The sequence below is a fragment of the Temnothorax longispinosus genome, chromosome 10 (genome assembly GCF_030848805.1).
Source record: "Temnothorax longispinosus isolate EJ_2023e chromosome 10, Tlon_JGU_v1, whole genome shotgun sequence".
Taxonomy (NCBI): Eukaryota; Metazoa; Arthropoda; class Insecta; order Hymenoptera; family Formicidae; genus Temnothorax; species Temnothorax longispinosus.
In genome coordinates, this window is record NC_092367.1 from 17,652,160 (window position 1) to 17,669,494 (window position 17,335).

At 43.8% G+C, this 17,335-nt stretch overlaps 1 protein-coding gene across 1 annotated transcript in view; it reads right to left on the reverse strand.

Annotated features, from left to right (window-relative positions):
• Nachralpha1 (nicotinic acetylcholine receptor alpha1) overlaps positions 1-2,934 on the reverse strand; it is a 140,147-nt gene extending 137,213 nt beyond the window's left edge. Inside the window, exon 1 of the mRNA XM_071789894.1 lies at positions 526-2,934. The gene's annotated coding sequence lies outside the window, so the exon portion shown is untranslated. The remainder of the gene's footprint in view (positions 1-525) is intronic.
• Positions 2,935-17,335: the final 14,401 nt, after the last annotated feature.

Below are 17,335 nucleotides of genomic sequence, written 5' to 3' on the forward strand. Positions count from 1 at the left end.
TTTTAAATAAAACTGGCAATTTCATAGAACTGTTTTTAAAAAATGGTTTTCGACGTTTCCGCACGACTATTGAGTAACTAAAAAAGCTGTCATATTTCTGCGATTAAACCGATTTTTCTGTTATTACTGACATCGTTTCACAGCAATAAAGCGTTTTTATAACAACCTGGTGTAAACAATCACAAGGACTGTCGAAGTATCAATTAATATTCCGAACCCAATTTTTTTACAATTCCAACCTACTAAAATATCAAAAAAGTTATTATATTTGAATAGCGTGATTTCGGTGTATAGAATTCAACTCTCAAAGTTGATTTAGATTAACATTCCGAGCTTAATTAGCGCGGAATATCGGCCAGTAATAAATACCGCAAAACTATATCGAGGTTGAAATAGATTAAGTGATTACGGTCAGCGTCGAGCCAGGCGTATGCGTTTTGAAGAGGCAATCGCGATAAACGGCCATTTCCAAGTCACTATGAAGGGAGTGGGCACTGGGCGATGGATACTGAAAAACATACTCACGTTGCTATCCCGGCGGGTGGGCACATTGCCCGCGGGCGTCGATGAGGAGCAACGCTGAAGGACGAGCTACCGTATCCCGGGCGTCCTATGTACCGAACACGAGGACTTGGCGCGCCGTGCCGATTTACCCGCAGCAGTCCCCAGTCCTCGCCGCGTGGACGTAGCGCACCCGCACATATCCCCGACGTCGTCGTGCACGTCGTCGTCGTCGTTGTTGCTGTCGTCGTAGTCGTCGTCGTCGTCCTCGTCCTCGTCCCCGTCACCGTCACCGTCGTCAACGCGGTCACAGTCGCCGTCGCCGTCGCGTACGTCGTCGTCCGCGACGTGTCGTAACGACAACTGGTCGTCGACGCGCGCCCCGTCAGCCGGATAATGGCCTTCGGTAGTTACCCGGCGGTCGACCGCACTGCGGGTACGCGTAGGCGAACGGCCGGCCGGCCGGCAGTAGTAACCCGTAACACGAGGGATCGGTAGACGGCGCACCACCACACCAGCACCCACCAGACGCACCACCGACGGATATAGATAGCCCCGAGAGGAAGAGATCCGGACGGCACAACAGCAGCACTGCTTCTAACGATTGAGGAGACGCGCGACCGTTGCCTCCGCTACCAGGTCTTCGACGGCCCGAGGAACGAGGAACTTCCGGGGGCAGCGACAATCGGGGCGAGCACAACTGCCATCTTCAACATCGTCGTCAGCGTGGCGGCGAGGATCATCGACTTTGTCGTCATCAGCAGCGGCATCTTGCTCATCGCGAACGTTATCTTCCTTATCATCGTCGTCATCGTCGTCGTCATCATCATCGTGAGATTCCTCGGCAGCGGCGCGATCCTCGTGTTGATTCTCGCAGTCGTCGCGGTCGTCCTGACATCAGCGATTATCGGCACCACGGTCGTCGTAATCGTGCTCGTGGTAATCGGGCTCGCGCGCGACCTCCTCGGCCGTACCTTCGTCATGCTCGTGGAACGAGAATTCCGTGACGCGGGCCAGCTCGCCATACCCCACGGAATCCAGCGGCCCCTGCCAGCCGCCAGGTCGACGACTGCGGATCGCTACGGCCTCCCGGTGCTGCGCCGATGATCGGAAGTTCCACCCGACAGTGCGAACACTGCGAACCGACAACAACCACCACCACCACCACCGCCGCCGCCGCCGCTATCAACGCACCGATATCGCGTGCAGCGACAACTACTCCCTTTTGCCGCCAGCACCACCGCCCCGATCTCACGATAATTCTTCTCGTTCTCGCCGCCCTCGACAGCGAGTTCCAGTTATTTGCGAGCGACAATGCGGCACGCGCGGCAGCCCGCATAAGCGGCGGCCGCCTCTTCCACGAGGCCGACGACGATCATTCACCTAGAGAGCACCCACCACTACACCACTACCACCACCACCACCACCACCATATCACCACCGGCCACCGCCACCCTGAAGCCACGCTGACCTCCTACTGACTTTCGTCTCCTCTGACACACCTTTCACCTCTCTCCCCTTTCACCACCAATCTCCTCTCCCTCTCTTCCTCGCTCTTTCTCCCTCTGTTTCTTCTCTCTCCTCTATCTACCTCCTCTATCCTCGTTCTTTCTTCCGGTCGGCTCGCGTATCCGAGACATCTACCCGACCAGACGAAACGCCAGTAATCCGGCGATACGTAGCATTCCGATGAACGTCGGATACCGCTCGACCTCTTCTTTCATCATTCCGGCCGTTGTTTCGAGCTTTCGCTCGCGGCACGACACACACGAAACCACCGCACCGCCACCGCGCTCCAGCTTACACCGCGCCACCCGCGATTGTTGCCTGGCCCGACATACGGCGCTCTACTATTTTCCACTCGCGAGTCCGCGATCCGCTCTGCCGCCTATTTCACTCTCGACAATCTCGACATCCGGCGCGGCGGATCCAAGCTGCTGAACTCTACCTTCGACTGCTCCGGTCTCTCCCTCCTTTGATACCGTGGTTTCACGCACCTACGTGCATGCGTGCTCACGCACGATTACGAGAACGCCGTAACGGGGGGTGCTTGTGTATATACGTGCGTGAGCAAGTGCGTGCGTGCGTATATGTCACTCGGTCACTCTATCTTTCGGTGCGCGTGTTCACTCGATCCTTGCACCGCTGCGAGTCCTGCATCAGGAAGTCGTGTCGGTGCAGCAGGCAGGCACTCCCAGGACGTGTCTCTCTCTCTGGCAATGTTCCGACCGAGCAACCCACCTTAGCACTGACGCTCTGCCCGTTTCGGGGGGTGTTGTGGCAAGAGCCGTGCCTCTTTCTCTTTCTCTGTCTCACTCTCTTCCCCTTTCTCTCTCCCTCTCACCAGCAGACGCTCTCTCTCTTCCTCGCGCTCCCATCCGCCCGTCGAATACCATCTCGCTTCCTCCTCCACGTTCTGTCAATCTCACTCTCTCTCTCCCTCCGTCTCTCCTACCCTACGTCGCCTCGTACTCCGCTCCACGGCTGGAGTCTCTCTCCATAGTTAGGGCGCCGCCACACAAGCTACCCTGCGCCCCGGGAGCCAATACCAACCCATGTGGAAGCCCCGACGCGAGACGTCGGCGATGACTTGCGAAGCCGGCCGAACCTAGCCGAGCCACCACCCCTCTTTCCCACTCGTCCTGACAGTCCTGACACCCTACTGCCGAGGGTGAGCCAAGCGAGCACCCTACCACGCAGGTGCCGCCCCTGAAGGCTCGCCAAGCCCGCAAAACACGACGACGCGCGGCCATGTGGCAGCACCGACAAGACCGGCTACGGGAACGCTCGAGATGCACCGAGCCCGTACGATTCGCCCTCGATATAACGCGAGACCATGTGGAAACCTCGAGGCGACGACGCGCCGACAGGAACGTATATGCGCTTTCGTGCCCGTTCGAGGACGTCTCCGTCCCCCGGGTAGCTCGAATAAACATTGTTGCTGACGCGAGGTCACATATCGCACATCCCACTCGCGACCCCCTTGCGTGATTGACGCTCGCGCGATATCCTCGCGCCCGCTTCTGATTAACCTGCTCAGAGTGATTAAAACTTGTTTGATACATTAACGAATGTGGTGTCAAGCACTTCCGCGATTTCCCGTGAACTCAACGCGACCTTAATTTTAATAGAAATGGTCTAGCTGAGAAATCTTCGTCATAGCTATTTTAGCTATTACCAAAAGTAAATTCTCCCTTAACGTGTTCTGTTTGAAAAAAATTCTCTGTAAATATTTGTAATATTTGTTGTAAAAGGAAATTTTCATAATTTATAAAATCATATGTATTAGGTAACAATTAATATTTGCTACCATTAATATTTAACAAACCATCTGTAATGTAAACACTTTCAATTAATACCTTTATTGGTATCGTCCGTATTTGATGCACATTAAAACTTTAAAAATATCATTTTTATTGATTAAATAAACGTTTACGGGGGATGTTTCAGGAATATTCACTAATTATATTTTTCGCCCTTTGATACAAAATATCATAGACATTGCCGTCAAACACTTTATGTCCTGAAATAGCTGCAACAATTCGACGGGGGTGCAATTCTCCTCGTACATTACGTTCGCGCAAAGGCTGAGTTCCATTACTTGATTACCGCGGCTTTCCGTCGCGCTCGCGTTCCAAAGCGGGACGTAAAATAGCTTGAATCTTTTAAACACAGGAATCTTCGAAATACGCATTGCGAGGTGAAAAGACTGACAGTTATTCGCTCAGTCCATTTCGCAGTGTTACGAAATAAAGCCGTTCGCAGCCGAGGCACGAGCGCATACGCTACATATTAATCCGCCCCATCCCCCTTTAGATTGGAAACGCGAAATTTTCAGATATACGCTTCTCATCGCGGCACCCATTGTTAACAGTAACTCGTCAAAGTGACGGGAATTCAGGCGGATGATTAATGAGACGATTATGCGCCAAAAAGTTGGCCGTTCACGCGGTATACGGTTCTCTCAGTAGAAAAGGCCGATTCGCGTACGGCACTGAACACGAGGTTTGCCGAGAATCGGCGAGCCGCCCCGTATTCCTGTCTTTCTATTCCTCAGCATCTCTATCTCTATCTCTCTCTCTCTCGCCTCCCTTTCTCCTTCTCCAGTCTGTGTGTTCAGCAACCCCGCGTCCTCACCCCCGGCCTCCCCATCGTTGTTCTCTCCACGAGGTATCCTAGTCGATACTGACACTGGTGGTGCGAGGTCGACTCGTCAGAGGGTGCTGAAGGGAGTGCAGAAATGGAGAGACGAGGCACGGGGGATGACGCGAAAGAAAAAAAAATGAAGGCGCTCCCCAATCTCACCCCTTTTGCCACTACCACTCGAGTGTATACGTTTCGTCCGTTCTCTCTCTGTCAATCTGTCTTGGTCCCGCTTTCCCGCCTGCCCCCTTGCTGGAGTCGCACGATAGAAAACGCCTCATCCGACATCTCCGGATGTATCGAACATAACTTGGAGCTCTCTCTATTTTTCTCCTGTTTCGTCGTGTACTTTTGTGTACACATTACGTCGCGCTCGTACCATTAAGCATCACTTAATCCAAAATTATTTACAAGCATTCGTTAGAGTTGTTTCGTGGAGTCGTTTAATATAATATTCGATCGCGCATTTTCCGAAAAGCTTATTTTGTATTCTCACTGGCGACATCCTATATTAGAATCACCGTGCATTCGATACGGACGTATTGAGCGTGTGCGTTCGCGCCAATTCTTGACCGTATTCCGAACGCTAAATGCGGCTGCTTCATTCTGAGATTTATTTATGCAATATGAATATCAGATTAGATGTAAAAATGGAATGAGCGAGCCACCGCGCGCTTTTAACCGCATTGAGAGTCGAATACGCAATGAAAATAGCCTATTCCTTCTTTCTTTCAGTTTAGCACTTTCCTTCGTGCAAGCAACTTGGAAGACTATTAATATAACTGATCATTTTAAAATTATTAAGCTTAATGAGACCGTGTGGAGAAAATTCTCATAATTGCTAAGAATAAAACACGTTAACGATTTAGAAATGAGTAGAAGGATCTGTCAATGGCTAAAGTAAAAAAAAATAAGTGGATTTAAAAGTGGATATCCGTAAAGAAGATCTGAAAGCGTTTTCCGATATCTCAAATAGTTTCGAAATAGTTCTGCTCGATATTCTCTCCGCGTTATCAAATGTATCAGTCCTTTTATCTAACTAAATATATGTATCCGTATATCTTGTTATAACGCGAAAGATACATGATCTTTGCCAAAGGTCTAATTTATAGAAAGTCATAAAAATGACAATAAAAAAATCATATGTCACCAATAAATTAAACCTGCACTACTGACGATTTATGATAAACTGAGTGTGTTGATTTAATGAAAGCTCGCTCGAGGATAAGCGTTGGCTGTCCGGCGCGACGTTAATCGGGGGCAGATTGTTACGAATTAACGAAAACGTCGGTTACAGCGAACTGTGGAAGACGACCTCAGATATGTAACGGCCTGCAGCCACGCCGCGGTTCCGGTCTGATAGGGTATGTGTGAGGTATTTCCGGTAGCTGGTATCCACACGGATTCCCCAAAGTAAACGGTATGCGTGAAGTTCTTGTTTCGCGGCACCGGCAGCAGAATTCCTCGAGGGCCCGGCCGATTGTGCGATGCCTTTGCACGACACATGGATACACGTCCCGCTTTTCCCCGCCGCGCTATCTGATCGGGGCTTACTCGCGAAAATTCGATAGAATTCGAAACAGTCAGCGGCACAAATGGGTTTTCGCGCCCCGTGCGAGAGAGAGAGAGAGAGAGAGACACGTTCGGATGAGACATTACTTACACAGACCAGCGATATTAATAATTCATGTGCCAATGAGACGGTGGCCGACTGTAAAATCGCGCCCGCAATCCAACACCAAGTTGTTCGACTGTGTTATACCGGGAAAACGATTCCGTACGCGTTTCGCAAAAGGGCAAAAACCATCCGTAGTTTAGTCCGAGGATTTAGTCGCTCGTCGCGGCGGACAAAAGGCTGCCTCGTCGCCGTTAACTCCTTCCGCTTTTCGATCGCATTTGGAGAAATCCTCTTTTATTAAGTCTTATTGGACACGTTACTTTTATAGAGCGGTGCATTGCGCCGTGTGACATGGTGCATTGCACATGAAATGCGGTTGCGACGTACGCGAAAATGCACTTTGCCGCCCGCGAATTTATTCGTGTCTATAAAGTCCGAACGTTAAATCATACTACGAATTTATCGCGTGTTTGTAGAATATTTTTAATTTGCATCCGTCGCCGCACCGAGATTTTATAACGGCACGATAAACTCTCCCTGCTCATTTTATAACGTAGTAAGCACGCTTCATAATAAGCGTGGCAATTAAATTAAATTGTCGGTGCCAACCAACTTGTTTTTATCTCTCTTTTTTATAATTTACATCATAGCACACCACTATTTTCCAACGATTTTAACAAAATTATTGACGTTTCTGCGCATAAAATAATACTGCACTTTTGCACGCGAGAGCGCGAAAGTGGAAACGATCTGGGAATAACCCGGCGCGTGCCGAACACTAGACCGTATTTCCCTAAGGTATTCTCAATTTGAAAGATAAATAGGCCGAAGTATCGGTATTCTCAATAGATTCGCTCACACACTCAATTATTCTAATCAAAAAATATGAGTCATCCAGCGACACGGGAAAAAGAGCATATCGATATCTCGCGGCATCAAAGTCAATGTTATATTAAAAAACGCGCAGATATACAAAAAACAATCCTATCTAAAAGCAATTTACTTTCAAACGTATTTTAGAAATAATATATAAAAATGAGATAACTTTTAGATTTTTTATTCATCGATTTAACCGATCTGTTAAATCAATGAATAAAACTGTCCTCTTCAAAGATTCAATCACAAGTTTATAATCTCGCAAAGATAAATAAAATCTGCATTCGAGATATGTGGACTTACTGACTGATCGTAATTCAAAATGCATGTGGCACTTAGATAAACACGTATCGACGTTGCGGAATATACATTCGCTATAATAGCTATCGCGGTTTCAGTATAGCGACACAGGATCATGGTACCATAAGCATTATCGAGTTTCGTCACCCAGCTCCATTGAATGGGGCTGCCTCCTCATCGAGAGCCCCACCGTTGAAAATAAATCACCGACCACATCAGACAATTCAATGTCGTAACGTTATCACGAAAGTTTCGCGCACGAAGATAGCAGCTCTTTAACTTTCGTATCTTAATAATTCTATTCCAGCATCGCGCTAATGACAAAAATAAAAGTCAACAAGGTATCCTGTACAATTAAACGCTACGACGAAAAATGCAATTATCTCTGGTATGCCACCCGACTCTCTACCTCGAGGAATTCTCCAATATAAAATGTTCCAATATCTATGCTATGTGCGTGTGTATGTGTATTTCGCATCTACCTTATATTTTGTTACCATTTTCCGTCCGCTAATCGCCGCACCACCGGCCGGCGTGGCCATCAAATCAATTTTCGTCTATCTTCACTTACGTATACTCAAATTTTTACGACTCTCGTTTATCTTACGAAATCTTATATAAAGAAGATATATCGCTTCAATATTTCGCATGACTTTGACAGAAAGGAAGAATCGGTTCAAAAGATACGGCTGCGAAATGAAGAGATTCGCCTTTCTTACAGATTGCATCACTTTTGAGACTTGTCTCATTTCGGAGGATTTTATTACGCTAAACTCTCGATCAAATTTAAAAAGATGTGGCAATAAACTATATCTATCGCAAAGAAAGAAAATGTCAGTTTGTAATTTATACAATATTAGAGATTGCAAAAATTTGACATTAAAAAATTGTAAATGTGTCAAAAGTAATAACCACGTAAAAATGTTGTTACATGACATCTTATATGCTCAAAAAATGGAGAACAGATATTTTCTCGATATTTTCTCTCAGAGACGATGGATAAAACCTTTCTGTTGTAAAAGCCAGCTGCAAGGAAATATACACGGAATTCGAAAACACACGGAATTCAGTAACAACTAATTATCAAGTCCTCGACTAGCACAGACATGCCACGCGCCTATTATCCCACGGGAGTCTAAACTCCAATAACTGTTTCATCTGGAGGCATTTAAGAAGACGTCACTCGTGTATCCCGTTACCGCATTTTCTTAACTAGACATCACCCCCGACGGGTGCCTACGGGCCCATCCCGCCGTCTATAATGATGTTACCCCGAGCTACGGTCTCTTGAGAGTGAATGTCATGCTTTAACGTCGCTGAAAGATCAGAACTAGGGCGAATGATGTCGGTGACAGACGGACCGGGACGACACCTTTGGGAATGCGCGAAAAGAGGAACAGGCAGGCCGACCAGTCCCTTGGTTCCGAATAAAAAGCGAACACCGACTGTTTATCGTGAAATCATTTCTACATAAGACGATCTACGAAAAAGCTCTCGAAATTGCCAGGAAGTAACTAAGTAAGATTAATAATATCGTGATAATTAAAGATATGGCCCATTAGTTAACGCTTTATTTAAAATAATAGCATATATAAATATATATATTTATTTAATAAACTGACACATACATCCGTTACCTCAATAAAAATTAAATTCATCACTCACCGATCCCGATGCGCAGCAGCGGAGTTGTATCTGCCACGTAGCTACGTTGTTCTGAAATATACAAACATAAAATTCATATTAAAACAGTGTTCAAAAAATCAAATGTTTCAAAATATAATTCTTACGCACATCAAACTTGTTATTCAATTAAATATTTATTCAAATAATTATCTATACATTTTCCAAAAATGTTCTTTATAAGGATAAATTTATAAAATTTTAAATTACTTTTTCTCTTCTATTATTTCTAAATTATTGTAAAATAAAACAACTTAAGAATAAAGAAAAATACTTTTAGACGAAATAAAAAATAATATTTACCGCAAAGTTGTTCCGCTGGTGCCCGATGCCTCTCCCAGGCCTCCTCCTTCTCTCAGGCTCTTCTCTCGGGTTGTCAGCTCCCTCGATGCGACACTTTCCGCGTAGTTATCTTCTGAAGCATATAAATACACGATTCAATTAAATAATTGTTACGAGCATCGATCTTTTTATTCAGCATTTAATTAAATATTTATTTAAAATTCTAAATAATTCAATTGAAATATGTTATAAAATATCTGATTATAAAATATCTCCTGCTTTCTTATATTATTTCGTATATTTCTTATATTTCTTAATTTTATATTCTTTCTTATGTGTGGTATATGGATGTTAAAAAATCTCTGCATATTGTTTTACCAGTTTATGAAATATAAACCCTTACAAATCAAACCCTTAAACCAAACATACAAATCCCAAAGTCTATTTTAAAAAATTATTAATATGCAATATTAATAATTATTTCCTACTTTTATTTTACAGATATTGATTTACCGATATTTTTATTTCACACAGATATATATACAATATATCATATAAATTCATTGCCTTTTGAAATATAGATAGCCCAGGACAAAGTACACAGAAAAATAATCATTCTACAACCAAGAAAAGCACTACTTATTTTATTTTATTTCGTTTAAGTAAGTTTTCTTACAACAAAGAATATTTTCTTACTAATAGTTTTCAAATATATTGACACAAGTCAAGAATATACATATTGTTTTGAATATACATAATACTTATATTGACTTTATGGTAGATTTGCGGATGTATACAAGCTTACCATTTACTTAATCCGCAAACCTACCATAAAGTTATTATAAGCATTACATTTACTCAACACAATATTCTAGTTTTCAAAGACTTGTGTCAAGATGAAAACTATTAGTAAGAAAATATTCTTTGTCGTAAGAAAACTTACTTAAACAAAATAAAATAAGATAAGTAAGTGCTTTTCTTGGCTGTAGAATGATTATTTTTCTGTGTGTAGTAATTTAATTCCGGGAATAATAATTATTATTCATAGCATCGATTTATTGTGTGCGCACACAAGAGTGCATAAAATAAAGCAAGCTATAAAATAGAGTTCATTATAATTGATATATCGTTGTTCAATTTCATCATTTATTGCACATTTACATGTGACAGAACTTCATTGCAATCGTGTGGTTCTCGCGGGGAAAACCGTTTAAATCCAGCAAATAATAAAATAAATAACAAATTGCTCACCTCATGGTTGCTTCGCCGTCGTTCGACGCCTCCCTGGGCCTCCTCCTCCTCCTCCTCCTCCCTCCGCGGCCGCTCATTCATGGCGCTCCCCCAACACTCGCTAGAACACAATTAACTATTATACGATATTGCATGATTAACTGTATACGCGGTACTCCCGACGTCAATCATTCGCACGACTCGACGGAAAATCGATGCAGGAAATGCGTACAATCTCGCGAGATTACGATCCGCCCAACACTTGCGACGTCCCGCGATAAATATATCTGAAAATCGCGAAGAATTCGCGTGAATTGCACGGTCAACCTCACGCGCCCCGGGAGCAACTACCGTCGCGGACTGTCGCGGAGATGCTACACCTGTTGCTCCCAAGTGCAGTTTCGTGCACTTTTCACATTTCGCATGACAAGTAGCGTTCGCTCGCTGTTTCACGGCGATTAGAATCGCGCGTTACAAAGCAGATGGATGGAGCGTACGGGTTAAAGTTAAGAATAAACGTTCGCGGAACGCGATACCCGGAAAATATGATCGTCGCTCTCTCGACTTCGCGACTCGCGACTGCGCGACGGATTTCGATCAAACGCATCTCGCGAAATACTCGTTTTAAAAAGTCAGCGACGTACCGGGCGTTGAATCTACGTCGCGCGTGTGTCAAATACCGAGACACGATTGAGCGATGAAGCTTATAAGGATTGCGCCTACCGATTATACCAGCCGCGACAAATAGATCCGTCCTCTGTGTCCGCGACGTTCCTTTCGCAACGACGAGAGATTCGAGAGTGACGCCGCGATGCGCCATCTTGATGCGCCTCCGCGAGCGCAGCGCGAGCGCCTCGCGATAGATCTCAATCGAAAGCATATGTATCTCGCGAAATATTTCAAGCAATATGTATCTCGAGCTTCAAATCTACGTCGCGCGAGTGCCAAATACCGAGACACGATTGAGTATGAAGCTTATAAGGATTGCGCCTACCGATTATACCGCAGCCGCGACAAATAGATCCGTCCTCTGTGTATCCGCGACGCGGCGACGCTCCGTTCGCGGCGACGAAAGATTCGAGAGTGACGCCGCGCCAATTTCACAGTGACGTCACTGACGCCGCGCGCGACACGACGCGAGTCAAATTGGCGCCTATTATGAAATGATTGCGACTGCTCAAAAGTACAAAATAATAATTTCTATTTGCTATTTATCTCTCCACCTTCATCTCTCCCATTCCTTATATCACTTCAATTCCTTTAAACAATTAAGTCGAAAAATTGTTTCGAAAAACGCATAGCTGTCGATTCGATCAATTAACGATCGTTAGTCGCGCGGATTAATTAATCGGCAAATTACCGCGTAATGTACCGCGTAATAACTGTAGGTAATAGTCGTTTCGAAAAATAATAATATAAATTCACTCATGCTGTTCGACGCTCGCGCAAATGACAATAACAAGACAGGATATGTTGTACAAAAAAGAGAAATACGTATGCCCAGCGTTCCAGCCAGCGAACAATGAAGCAATTAATTTCTTTTCTTCATTTAATAAAATATAGTTTTATTTTTCTCAGAGTATAAAAATCTGAAAGAAAAGGATTTAGAAAAATAAAATAACAATTTATATTATTTCAATTTTTTATCATAAAACAAGGTTTTTTTATTTAAATTTTCTATTATAGACTCTCATTTTTTTAAGAATAGTAAATTAATTTAAATTTTTACACTTATAAAAAAATTAAAATAATCTGCGTATATATATAATAAGTTTGCCATTAGTAATCACTTGTTAATATCAATTTGAGGGATTTTTAAATAGAAAATTGCTATTAATCTCTGCTATAAACAATTTATAGTAGTTTATAAAATAAATGTCACTTGGAGAGAAGAGATCCATCTTATATGCTACGTTACAAGTTTTAATCGAATTGAGGTCATCTCCATATCTATCTAATGAATTTTGAAAGTAAATTTTACTATAAATCATCCATCATATATCCTGAACCTCTGCAAACTTCTTTTTTCAAAAAAAGTTTTCAAGTTTGCATTATCCCGCTTCTTTGATACATACCTAATGCGGTAAAAGCAAAGCAGTCTGTATACTATGCGGTCTCATAATGGATTTAAAAAATATATATACGTCAAAAAAAAGATAGGAGAGTGCTAACAAAGATGGAAAGATATAATTAAGAAGCGAAGACGCGCGAGAACAATGTGATTTGGACGCGGTGCTCTCGAGTTCAGTTAGATTACATAACGCGTGCTAGATCAGCATAACAATTTTTTCTTTGGTAATCCGCATTTTTCTTAATTATATTAAGAATATAATATTAAGGATAATTCTAAATAGTATCCTAAGAGTTCATCAAAAAATATTATATGACTTAGCAATCTTGATTGAAACAGAAAGATCTTTAGCAATTTTGAGAACGTAAAGCTAAACGTGTTATTTTTTCGAACTCAATTTTCTTTGCATTTACTCGCCAGAACTCTTTTCGAAATAAATCAGTAATTCTGGAACTCTTTGTGAAAGAGCCTGCAGATGTTCTTGTTCAAAGAATAATTCTATCAGTTATATCGCAATTCTGAAAGCGAGATGCTAAATTGCTAACTTTGTAAGGGTGCCGACATTAAGCAGAAGTAACTACTTCAACCGTCGGTAGTTGCCCCCATTCAGCATTGAAAGGCACGAGGCGGGTCCGGCAGTTTCAATTCCGGATATTACGACGTAATACTCGCTGATGTCTGCACGATGTGTCGCCGTCGTAAGCGAAGTATGCGTAATAAAGTTGCAAAGGTGTAACTCGATGCCGCACAAGCGTCTTGGGAAGTACATAGCTATTGCTGTTGGCCTGTTTTTGACGGCGATGGCGGCGGCTAAATGGTCGATTCTACTACTGCGAAACTGTGTAACTGCTCACAATAAAAAACGTAAAAGAGTTTACATTTCTTCTCGTATACTCCATTCCGATCTTACGACAGTTTCATACGCGGCTCTCGGAAATACTTCGGGCAAAGATATATTTCTTAAACTCGATCGCATTCGCGTATAAAATATATACCTCAATTAAAGTCGAATCTATTACATTTGATCTATATTATTTGCACAAGGGGCGGATAATTATACTCCCCGTTGATCGTAAATTCAACATCGAACAGAAAGAGAGCTAATCGGCTGCGCAAAGAAATGAATAAAAATATCGGCGCGTGACACATATTGCACATCGTACAGAAGAAGGGGCATGAAGACGCTATTTTAACGGATGCTGCACAATAATCAGCCAAGCGTGATACGTGACGACGTCGCACCTTCTGAATGCCGCTTGTACACGTATATATAGTAATGGGTCTCGAAAGGGATCGCCATAATTTACAGAGAGAGAATAAGCAAACACACTCATTTAAACTCCAACACCGCTCCAGCTCCATTATCTTGGGGTTAAAGGTGGACCCCCGAAGAGGAGGTCGGCGAACGGCGGATACGAACAGTCGTTGGAACGGAGATAGAGCGGAGATCTCGTGCTACTACCACTGACTGTTCGGGGCCACAACGGGGCAGAATCTAACAGCGAACTATAATGGGGTTTCGGTTTATCTCGCAGTCCTGAAAGTTTTCCCTCCGCGCGACGGCACGGAGGGAGGTGAAACTGGCGAAAGCGAGTCGCGCACGCCGAAGGATGGGAGATCGTCCGATACGTGAGGCCACATTAATTACCGGCACGTCCCGAAGACCAACCATCCTCGACGTAACTGTCTCTGCCAGCCTGCGATTATGTCCAGATTGCACGCCGACTCTCTCTCCGTTTCCTCGTATCGCGACCGTATCTCTCTAACTCTCTTGTCTCTCTCTCTCTCTGTCTTGCGTTTTCTCACGCGAGTCTACCCTATCTTCGTGCCACGGTGCTTAGATGTCGGAAATTTCAAACACGCGCCGGTACAACTTTCGCCGTGATTAAGGAAGACCGCGTCTGCCTGATGCCAGATTCTACGCAACGGGTAGTCTGATTAATAATTCGTGGCATCATGGCATGGTACAAGGGGAAAAGGGCGAGGGACCTACGGTACGGGTCCTCGCGGGCTCGCTTTACCAAGAGTAGTTGCCGAACATCGGATAACTGTCTTCCGTTACACACGCGCGGAAGAACAAAACCGATCGCTGTCGTGTCGTCGAACTTCAAACACGCTCGACTAACTTTGCCGCAATTAAGGAGTGAACGGAGTAAATGGCGCAATTTTGGACGCTTCCTCGAGGCAACGAGCTTTTGGGATACAGTGGTCGTTTGGTCGAGTGACGTCGGCCAAATATTTAAATCAGAAGACTTGCGCGTGATCAGAAGACGTGTCGCGGGCGCAACGTAACGAGTTGTTGAGCGAGAACAATTGCGCGAAGCGAGGAAAAACGATGTGTCAAGTAAAGGATGCGGAATACGAATACGAATACGAATTCCTCATGCTACACGTGCACGCACGCAAGATATCCTGCGAGATCATTCGATGCGACCCACATCCGTATATACCCGTCCGTGCAAGTATGAGACACGTATACGAGACACGCGACCCTATCCGACCCTAAGACATTGTACTCTTGAGAGCGGCGGTTGCAGTTTTCTCGCTGGTGGTTCACCGCCGGAGAGCGAGGGGCGAGAGAGGAGGGAAATGCGGAAAAACAGTCACGTTTATCATAGAGCTCGGGAAGCAGAATAACGCGAGGTGGATGCGGGAGGTAGCGCAGGAGAATGGCCTACGCATAAGAATAAAGTGCTGTAATGTACATTGTCTCTCGCCCCTCGCCATAAAGAAGAATGCTAAATGTCTAGCTGCGCAGGAGCACTCGACACAATGATTTCATTATGTAAAGTTCGTACGAAACATAAGCCAGTAACATGCTTTATTATCGGTGTATGTTCAGTTATTAAGATACGCGATCGTAATAATTGATAGATTATAATAATTAATTGACTATAAGATACAACAAAGTATTTTGCAAATTGTGGGTAGGGCGTGACGAAAGGTTTCATCTTCCTTCCCATTTGCTTAAGAAATTTACGCCTAAAAATGCTTACTTTTTATAAGCAAAGTAAATTTCACAAAATTACATAACGAGAAAGTAGAAGTCGTATTTGAACATCACAGACAATTTAAAACAATGTTAATGTTCACAAATAAGAAAGATCGCGAAGTGAAATGTAAATGTATACAATGTACACACACACACTACACACACACACACACACACACACAGAGGCACGCAGGAGAGGAAACTACTAGTTACCACTGACCCTGACACTCCAGAGTGAATTTGCGCTAACTGCAATTCTCGAGAAAATAAACCGGTTTATCATCGAGCTTTCATACATATATGTACAGCTTAAAAAAAAAACGAAACACGAAAGTAACGAGGTAGTCAAATTACCAAGTAGAATTACTGCTGAAATAAACTCCTTCTTCATAAAAATCGAATTAGTGAAATGATGAAAGATAATTCTCTCATTTTCTCGTGAAACATTTTCTGAATTAAATGTTTGTTTCGGCTATAGCTCTTGTTAAATAATAGACATAAAACATGAAAGTAATGTAAATATGAAAGAGAGAGCTATAACATTCGCCGGGAAAGGGCGTAGTACGCCCAGGAAAGTACGCCGAGGCCCGGTCGACGCGTCCGTCTTTTTCCACTGCGAGGCGACGCAGTAGAAATCGACGAGTTTGCGCGACAAGGATGCTCTCGCACCGCGCAGAGGCAGAACAGACCACGCTGGTACATGCGCAATGGTGTATTGATCCTGCGAATTTCAGATGCACGTACCAGCATCCCAGTGGTCCAGCGGCTGTACATAATGTCATTTCTGCTCGACGTTCTTCCGGCGTTTCGCGAGCGGAACGATCCGCGCGAGTAATGAGAGCCGGACCGGAGTCCGCCCGGGGTATCGCCGTTTGATAAGCGCGCGCCAGAGATCGAACGTAATCCCGGATTTACGGTAGATTATGATACACAAGAAGGGCACGGGATAAAAGCACCGTATTTAGAGAACGAGTAAACGGGGAGTCCAAGGAGGCCGAAGCGCAAGTATGCCACGATCATTTAGATTACGCTCGATACACATATACATATCTCCGGCGATACTTCGACACTTATAAATAGGTGTTCGGTGAACGAAATCGATAAGCATTGACAAAATATAGACGCAGTAAGCAGTTTTCGGAATAGTTTTCGTTTTAAAATAATATTTCCTGTGGATAATTATAGTGTAAGAGCGACAATTGCGCATGGAAAGGATCATTCGAATTTATGTTAAAGTGAAAAATAACAGTATTATGCTAATTATTTGTTGAAATATCACTTTGTGGAGATAATGTACCTTTTAAGCTTTCACGTTAACGAATGTATTTATATAATATCTAAAATTTTTTGCAACGCAACGAATATTAATACGATCTGTGAGTTATATGAATGTATGTTATGTATGATTCTAGCAAGAAAAAATTGTGCTGCTCGAAACACTCTGGAGCACGAAATTATTACAAGTCTGTTATCGATAAGCTCGCAAACTTCATTTTGCTATTAATATCTCAAGGTTTGATACACTAAAATATTTTTCGTAAAAATTAATACGGACAGACGGCTGTGCTTAATGCAACAGGTTCATAAGTCTACAACTAACAACTCGCAAAGCTCACTTAAGCCATCGACATAGCATTTT